Below are 10113 nucleotides of genomic sequence, written 5' to 3' on the forward strand. Positions count from 1 at the left end.
TGGTTTCATTTTACACTCTCAAAAGTTAAAAAACTATAAGGGTCCATTTGGTTTTATTTTACACTCAAGAGTTAAAGATCTATAAGGGTCCATTCGGTTTTATTTTACACTCAAGAGTTAAAGATCTATAAGGGTCCATTTGGTTTTATTTTACGCTCTCAAAAGTTAAAGATCTATAAGGGTCCATTTGGTTTTATTTTACACTCAAGAGTTAAAGATCTATAAGGGTCCATTTGGTTTTATTTTACACTCAAGAGTTAAAGATCTATAAGGGTCCATTTGGTTTTATTTTACACTCAAGAGTTAAAGATCTATAAGGGTCCATTTGGTTACCAACTCTCCATCATTTAGCTGGGGACCACCTGGAAACCCCCCTCAAGGACCACTGGTGGTCCCCGGACCACTGGCTGAGATCCACTGCTCTAGAGTTAACAGACCCACAAGGGACAATTGTTGACCTCTGGTGGTCCCTGGACCTGGTGTTTAAACACCCTTTTTTTTTCCTGACCCGCACCGCGGTTATGAATGATTTGAGCCCCACTGCGCCGACCCGCTTCGCCCACAGCTATTTTCAACACCCGACCCTGATTCTTAAATTCAAAACGCTCCATCTGGTAGGCTGAATGGACCAGCGCGTTGCTTTTATAACAGAACGGATGCAGCGCTGTGGAATAAGATGTATGTATGTTATACCTGCTCCGTTAAATGCTCCATAAATCCGTTATCTATCCCCCCACGAATACGTTATTTTACTGACGTCGGTGCTTCACTCGTGCGCAAGTGAAGCACGAGTGAATCTCTCTCTCTCTGAACGACAGTGAACTCAGCTGTGTAGTTTTGGTAAAAGCACCACATTTTTTTACTTCTTTGGCTATTCAAAAATAGCAGATCTACAAGCTATTTTTCGGGGGGGAAATCGTGAAAGTGTGTGCAAACCTTTTGAGAATATATATATATATATATATATATATATATATATATATATATATATATATATATATATATATATATATATATATATATATATATATATATAATTGTTTTTTCTTTTTGTTTTTTTTTAAAGCAAACATTTGTAACTCAAATCTTTGCTTCTAGGAGGATTCTACAAATCTCTTCTAAATCCTAACTAGTTTTTTTTCGAAGGAATTGATACAGTAGGTTTCAGTTCCTGACCCACATCATTCCTGGCCGGCTGTGTATCCAGGGATCTGGTTGGATTTTAGGATTATTGCTTGGTCATGTTTTTGTTTTTTTTCATTCTGGAGACAGAAGAGGGATGTGGTTTCATGTCTGTGCCTCTCTTAACGTTCACCAGGCCCACAGGAAGAGACCAGATTCTGTGTTATCATGCTTCAAGTGTCACTGCAGTACAGTTGTATTATATGAGGCTTCTCTATCAACTGGCTGAGATGAAAGGAGTTTATTAGAGCCCGGCCGATCCCACTTTTTTCTTTTGGTCAGATTTTGGAGAGTCCCAGACCACTAGTAATTACTGTGGGTTTGTCAAAAAGTTCAAAAATTAGAAATACTTAGATTTTGATCTGATTGCACTTTGTTTGAGAAGATTTAAATTATGAGCAAAAAAAATATTAACTTTTTGATAGATTAAAAAATAAACACAACAACTTTATTTTATTGAATCACTTTTTCTATTCAGACATTTTCAAAAATAGCCGACCTATAAGTTAACGACAATTTTGAAAATGTTAAAAATGTGTAGATTCAAAAATAAACCCAAAGTGAACTTTATTTTATCACTTTTTCTATTCAGACATATTCAAAAATAGCCGATCTATAAGTTAACGGTATTTTTTGAAAATGTTCAAAAATAAAGTGGCACGCCTAAAATATGGACGCCAGGCCGAGAGTGTTTAAAGATCTGATCACATCGGCTACATAATTGCTGTTACCTGATACCGATGTTGTTACAAAAGAAAAGAGAAGATAATGGCCAACATATCGGTCGGGCTCTATACACGTTATGTTTTGGACTGATATGCCAAAGGCTTGTCTGTGCTCCATTTAGTAACATTTTGCATAATATGTTATTGTATTTATCTACTTTTCTTCTTATGTTTCTCTTCTCCATGGTACTGAGTATGAATGAAATGCCATACTGAAAGGATACTTGGACATTTTACATGTATTAATAGATTTTTTTTTTCTTTTTTCGTCACACGAACAGAACTAGAAACCGTTCATTTAACCCTTTAAGACCGGGAACGCATCTGTGTCACTTTAAGATTTCTTTGGGCTATTCAAAAATAGCAGATATACAAGCTCATGGCGCGGCACCGAGTGCCGCGCTATGAGCTTGTAGATCTGCTATTTTTGAAAATCGGGAACATTTTGTGCTCTGTTTTTTCCTCTGTTACAACTTCTGGGGGTCCCTGGAACAAAATGTTTCGAGATGGGGGGTCCACGGCCAAATACATTTTGGGTGGTCATTCCTTGACATGAAAAAGTTTGGGAACCACTGATATTATAGCAACATACGTTTAAAAAAAATAAACTGTCAGGATTTAGAAGACATTTGTAGAATCCCCCAGAAGCAAAGATTTGAGTAAAAAGAATCGCTTTAAAAAAACACATATTCAGATTTGCACACATTGTCACGTTAATTTAAAAAAAATAGCTGATCTCCAAGCTATGAGCTTGTATATCTGCTATTTTTTGAATTGCCAAAGAAATCTGAAAATGACACAAATGCGTTCCCGGTCTTAATTGGTAAATTGTATAAACTTTAAAGTAGGGATGCTGGATGAATCATTCATCATATATCAGTATCAGCCGTTATTTACTTGGAAATGTAATGTTGGTCAAATCTTTATCGGCAAAGTAATCATGATATTTTAACCGATATTTTATTTTATAATGTTTATATTTGACGTGTGAAGCTGTAAAAGACCTTTGTGATGATTAAAGGCTGCAGATTGAATCAAAGTGTTTTCTGGGGAAGCTTTCAAAAGGGTCGACAAACAAGTTGTAAAAGAATAAATGTTACATCTTTACTACATTTAAGTTGTTTGAACTTATATGTGCATCGGTACGGTAGGCCTAAGAAATCAGGTCATAAGAACGCACAGGGTTTTTTTTTTAGAAGACTTTTATCTGCTCCCAGAATCACGGTTACTGTATAACTGGTGTAAGGTAAACCCCACAAGGAAAGTTGTTTTGCAATATCATTATCAATTGATTTGATCATGTGGTTAATATCGTTATCAATTGATTTGATCATGTCGTTAATATCATTATCAATTGATTTGATCACGTGCTTAATATCATTATCAATTGATTTGATCGTTAACCGGTTATCAGATATCTGCTTCTATCTCAGTACGGTGCATCCCTACTTTAAGGTTAACGTGTGGAAAGTGAACTCAGTGGAACACATGTGTGTGGTAGGGCTTTCACAACTAGTGATTTTTACTGGTCGACTAATTTGACCCAGTGGTAGTCGACTAGTCGAAATTTACAAATTTACAAAAGTACAATTTTATTTTTATTTTATTTTTTTGTAACCATTGTTTTAATGCCATCCTACAACTATATTACTATTTTTATTATCTTCCCTTTATTTTTATGCCGTCTTTAAGGGAAGCGCTTCTGGCACAGCAGCACAGCACCACAGCAGTGTCTCCAAGGATCCCCATTGCCCAATAATAGGCTATTATTGGGCATACTTTTGACCCCCTTTTGATAAAAATAAAGTCTGGAGGATAATAATAATAGTAATGGCCCATTACAACTATTCGACGAGTACCAACAAAGTCGACTAGTCACTATAGTTGGTGAAAGCCCTAGTGTGTGTTCCAAGTGTCTTTTTGAACAAATTGAAACAGGTCAAAGTCCAAAGTGTGGAAAGCATCCCTTATCATGGTACCATAATGTATGTGGTTCTCAACCTTTTCAGCCAGCGCCCCCCCCCCCCCCCCCCAAAAAAAAAACAACATATTTGAACTGAACCACCCTGATAAGCACGTGGAATGTAGGAGTTGAGGCATCAAATTCAGTTTGACTCGGTTTCCACAGATATATAGTGAAAATAGCAGATCTACAAGCTCGAAACGGCGTTGTGAGCTTGTAGATCGGCTATTTTCACTATGTTTGCGTCTTTCTTATATTATTTGACAATTTGGCCAACGTTTGACCAGTTCTTATAGTATAGTTTGTTGATTACTTTCGATGCAGTAATGATCTTTTTCTTACATTTTTTTTACCTATTAAAAAGGTCTTAAAAGTCCTTTAAAAAATCGTGTGGGACTCCCCTGGGGGTCCTGACCCACAGGTTGAGAACCATAATGTATGTGTCATAGTTAGCATATATAGCATATAGCTTCTCTGTGTGAAAGTATATTAGGAGTAAATGACCACAATCATATTTTGCACAGTTTGTGATATATAAATATATTATTCAGGGAAAAAAGTGTTTCTATTCGCCTGCTAGTTTAATATGGTACGTCTGGTCCAGACGGTCCATATCTATACATCTGGTCCAGACGTACCATATCTATACATCTGGTCCAGACGGTCCAGATCTACAAGCTACGAGCTTGTAGATCTGCTATTTTTGAAAAATCATTTGAGCAAATCTTTGAATATACAGTATTTTAAAGCGAATGTTCGCTTAAAAACACATATGTAAAGATTTTTTTTAAATAGCAGATCTACAAGCTCATAGCGCACTATGAACTTGTAGATCTGCTATTTTTGAATAGCCGAATAAATCTAAAAGGACAGAGATGCGTTCCCGGATTGAATGGGTTAACCCATTTAGACCTGTTAGACCTGTAGGTTGTTCTACCTTTCCAGGCGGGAACACCTCTGCAAGCTCGAAACACGACGCAAAGCGACACGTTTTGAGCTTGTAGATCTGTAATTTTTGTTACTTTTGAATTTGAATCTTGAAAAGTAACAGTTTTGGACATAATGAGGTTTCCACCCGACAGAGACGATGTATAACAACATTATTTTTATAAACTGCTAAAAAAAAAGTTGGGAAACTTAACTTTGGCCAATTATATCTCCCCTTTAATAATACCAATTGGTATTGTGTTTTATATCATTTTTATCGTTGATTAGTCACCTTTACAACGAGGTACAGCTTGTAAGGAGCACAGCTAAGCGTGTGGGTAGTGCCTCCAAAATATTTTCCAAAATCTGGATATTTTATAAGTTGGCTATTTAAGAATAGCAGATCTACTTAGTAGTGAGAACCACTGATTGTAGCAATTTCAGAAAACTGTTAGGATTTAGAAGACATTTGTAGAATCCCCCCAGAAACAAAGATTTGAGTAAAAAATGTTTGCTTTAAAAAAAACTATATATTCAAAGATTTGCACACATTTTCATGATTTTTCAAAAATAGCAGATCTACAAGCTCATAAATCTAAAATGACACACATGCGTTCCCGGATTGAATGCATGGGTTAAAGCATATTGATGTCAGAACAGATGTGACAGCTGTGTGTGCGTGTGTGCGTGTTTGTGTCACCATGAATGAAGGATTTGGTCTTAAAGGTATTTGGGATGTTCTGTAAACTGAATAGCTTTGGATGATCACAGTTTATTTTTGCTCTTTTTCCCCCTTTATTTAAAACCTTCCCGTTTCTGCTATAATCCACACACGACTTCCCATAAAGTATGTTTTGTTGTTGCAGCGTGAAGGTTTGTCATAGCTGAGTATTTTCTATTAAACACAGTCCATTGATTTTGAGGGGTTTGTTGTTTTCTGTCCTCTAATGCCAAGTGTTACAGTGTTATAGTTACACTGCTTATGGAAGCTACGGTATGACCAGGAATAAGTACACTTAAAACATTCAACTGCTGGAGATGATTAGGTACTAGGATGAATGGTACAGTAGAGAAATGTCATAAGTCCATCCCGGGTCCACCACAGCTAAAAACGCACGCCAATAGGCCTTGCGCTAGATCGCATATTTTGATAGCTTTCTTTTTTTTTGTGAGATCTGACGTTCATAGTGACAGAACACTATATGCAACGTGATTGTCTTGAATGCGCCCCACCGGAAGTGTCTCGCTAGACGAGATTGAAATCTCGAGATTGAAAACCGTGGGGCAAAATTCCACTTTAAGTAAAAGTATCACATACTTTAAGTAGTATGTGGTATATCCACACCAAACGTTCAAATGAAACTGATAAGCCAGTGGAGTTTTTAGAGGAGGAATGTGGAACTGTAGGCATTTTCCTCTGGGACGCACAGTCCCAGACCTTTTTATCTATAGTCAGTGCTGTTGTGCTTTTGCAATGACCACAGTTGTGTGTCCATCCCACTTCAGGTTCTCCTGTATATTTACCCACAACACATGAAGGTGTCCACCCTCTCTCTCTCTCTACGTCGTCCTCAGATGAGCCCCTCAGATGAGTCTCCAGTCATCTGGGTTCTCCATACATCTGGCCAGCTCCTTTGTGCTTTCTGCACCAGCGCCTTTCCTTAGTACATCCACGTAGGTACAGTAGGTGTGGGACGTCCTCTTGATCGATGAACGTGTGTTGGTTCCCACAGTACGAGCTTTTTGACCGGGAATTCTCGGTGTCGGTGGCAGTGGCCGGCTAGTCTCATCCTCCTGACTTTTATCTTTTCTGATACACTTGGTAGTGTCCCGTACAGACGCTTGTTGGTAATGTGCTCGTCCTGGTTGATGTTCAGTACCACACGTAACATTCTGGTGTAGCACCCGTCCAGGGACCTCTGTATAGGGCTTGCCCTCTCCACCGCCATTAATGGTGACAGGAGGTTGAAGGTCCCTCTCCTCCCTGTAGTTCACAATGACCACATTCAGTGAGAGGTGGTGTTTGTCCTCCTCACACCTGTTCCAGGTTGGTCACCTCGCTGTCTCATCAGCCCCCACCCACTACTGTGTCATCTGCAAACTTCAACATGGTGTTTGAAGTTTGTTTTGTTTCCACACAGTCGTACTGTAGGTATAGTTGTCTACAGGAGTGGGCTGAGGATACAGCTCTGTGGCACTCCCGTGCTGAGAGTCAATCCAGTCACACAGAGCTGCCTTCAGGCCTACTGTAGGTCCTGACTCCCACAGCCTACTGACCAGACTGGAGGCTGGAGGGTACTATGGTATTGAACACAGAGCTGTCCGTGGGCACCATTCTCCCATCCTCCCCCCCCCCCCCCCAGGTGGGAGAGAGTGGTGTGAAGGACGGGCGTCTGCCGATGACGTCCTCTAGTCCATTGGTTCTCAAAGTGGGGTCCGGGTACCCCTAGGGGTACTTGAGGGGGTTCCAGGGGGTCCCCAGCTAAATGATGGACAGGAACCAAATGGACCCTTATGGTTCTGTAAACCAAATGGACCCTAACGGGTCCATTTGGTTCCATTTGTATACTCTGAGAGTTAAATTAACATTGATTTTACAATATGAATTGGGGTCCCAGAGATATAAATGCCATTAAATGGGGGTCCGTAGCCTAATGCATGTTAAACTGGGGGTCCTTGAAATTAAAATGGTTGAAAATCACTGCTAGAGAGCCGTAAAAACCTTCTCTGGGGGTCCCTGGTTTATCTTTTCAAATGGGGGTCCGTGGGGTAATAAGTGTCAATTTTGGGGTCCTTGACATGAAAAAGAAACACTGCTCTAGTCTATACTGTTAGCACAATATACACATTGCAGGGTATCGAGGGTGGGGGAGCATGGGACACATTAGAACAATTAATGTCAGTGTAATTTGGGACTAGCAAGGTCTTTACACAACGGTGGCCGACAAATGAACGATGTGAAAATCTCCGGTGAAAATAGTTGACACCTCAGAACTGACCTTGTTCTGAATAGAAATGTTAATAATAATAATAAAATGTTTCTTTATCGCCACGTAATGTTTGCGCTGTGTGGATGTTCTCATGAATAAACAGACTTTGCGTAAAAGTAGACCAGACTTCTCAAGGTGTCCACTCTGTTTTAGTGCCCACTATTTCCAGAGCCCACTCTGTTTTGCTGCCCAGATTTACCAAGTGCCCACTATGTTTTGACGCCCTGCACTCTTCATGTGTTTGTTAAAAGGTGGTCTGATCTTCAGATTGAATGAATTGCCCCCCATTTGCTCCATTAGGTTCAATCTACCTGACTGTCTATCAGTGTCATTCAACAGTCTGAGTCAACCAAGCTTGTTTCATTCAATCATGTGGTTGACGTTGCTAAAAGTGACCACTAGATGGCACTAGATGCCAATTTATGAATACAAAGTGCTGTTGTGTATGCCTTGCAGTGACCTTCTTTGAATTAAGTGATAAAGCATGTTGTATTGTTGTTTGAATTGATAGTTTGCCATTTTGCTACAGTATAGACTACATATTTTAAATTCCTCAAATCTGAGCCAGCCTCTTCCTGCTGAAAAAGATATTAACCAGTGAAAGTCCCTTAGTTTGTTTTGGCCCAGGTGTCTCCAACATATTTTGTTTTCCTGGGAGTAAAAGTATAAAAGTGTAAAAATGAACAAAAGCACAGGACATTACAAAGGTATACAGTACATATGGTATCATATAAACAAGCATGGTCGGTTATTGAGGAAAGATATTTAGGGTTCTACAAAATTGTTGTTTGTATTGTGTTTTCTTCGCTTGCATTTGCTTGTGTGCTTTAATTTTGAACATATAATGTTCCAATAGTTTTATGTGTTGTTTCCTTTTTCTTGTATTTGTGAATTCCTTAGGCCTATTTATGAATAAAATGCTCCAAACAAAATATAAGTAAAAATAAGTTTAAAAATAAACACGATTTTACAATAAATTTACCTTAAAACTAAAAGTAGTTTAACCAGTCAATGTCTTAGATAAATATTCCATCAAACCAAAACAATTTTACATTCAGGTAATTCCTAAAATAACAGTCTCATTTTCAATGTTGTAAAGATTTTCCATCATAATGGTTTATCTTGAAAGCACCTGGTTTACAGGATAAATCCAATACAATTTTTAATCTAAGGTTTTCTGGTTTGGTTGGTAACACATTATGTCTTATACAAATTCCACACTGACTTCCACTGTACTCTACAGTAGGCTTGTTAGCAGGCAGTGAGATCAGAGTGAGTCAGAGCACTAACAGGGAGGAGGAGCCTTACAGATTGGACCAGAAGCATTGTGAAAGAATCAGTTCTTACTTTTGACAGGCTGAAGTGGTACATAGGTCTATCGGACAAAAACTAAAGGTGTTGCCCAAATAATCTTTGTCGGACAATAATCGATTGAGATATCAAGGGATACAACATCGTAGGAAGGGTGAGTGAAAATCATTAATATGCTTTTGCAAGTAGACGTTCCCATTTTATAAACAGCATCTCTTTTGATTGACTGAATACTTTTACTTTAACAGTTTTCAAAAAGTACAGCGGTACAATTATACAATGATGCTAAAACATTTAAAGCATATTTACATTGTGGTCCTGTGTATTCTATAAATGAAGAATGCTTGCCTTTTAAATGTTGCTATATTACAACAGTATCAATATAATAATTAACAATAATAATTTGGTCCCCACTCCTTTGTGGTGTTTTTGTCACTTACTGTGTATTTGTGCATAATGCTATGTGAAATGTGTCCTCTGCATTTACCCAACTATATCAGGAGCAGTGAGCGCTGTTAGTAGAGCACTTAGGAGCAGTTAGGGGTTAAGGGTTTTACTCAGGGACACTTCGATCAGGCCGGGACATGAACGGGCGACTTTATGTTTCCCAAGCCGCCGTCTTGATGGATCTTTTCCATCAAGAAAAAAAAATCAACCTGATTCTGATACTTATTATTTAAGACCCTTGTCACATGGTAATGGCTAATGTAGGTTGTACTGTGATGCCCACCTGTCCTATATTTACTGAAAACAAGAAAACTGCCTGCAATCAATGGAGGTCTATTTCACATAGGTTTATGAGGTGTCTCACCCAGACGATCTATGTGAAATGGACATTCATTGAGTGCTCAGTACATCTATGTGAAAAGGACATTCATTGAGTTCTGGCTGTTTTCTTGTTCTTGTGATATTGTCGGGCCTTTGATATTTGTTGTATAATTCAGTGTTGCTGGATTTCTGCTTAGCAGTGCATTCTCTCTGTCCTATTGTTATTGACCTGATTGCTGGGGGTCAT

The 10113-nt window shown here is 38.6% G+C and overlaps 1 long non-coding RNA gene across 1 annotated transcript; it reads left to right on the forward strand.

Annotated features, from left to right (window-relative positions):
• Window positions 1–1046: 1046 nt before the first annotated feature.
• Window positions 1047–3019, forward strand: LOC311055899. Its single transcript, XR_014601827.1, has 2 exons — window positions 1047–1687; window positions 1803–3019. It is a non-coding gene; the product is annotated as an uncharacterized lncRNA (long non-coding RNA).
• Window positions 3020–10113: the final 7094 nt, after the last annotated feature.

This window comes from Gymnoscopelus microlampas (assembly GCF_963454915.1).
Source record: "Gymnoscopelus microlampas genome assembly, chromosome: 11".
NCBI lineage: Eukaryota > Metazoa > Chordata > Actinopteri > Myctophiformes > Myctophidae > Gymnoscopelus > Gymnoscopelus microlampas.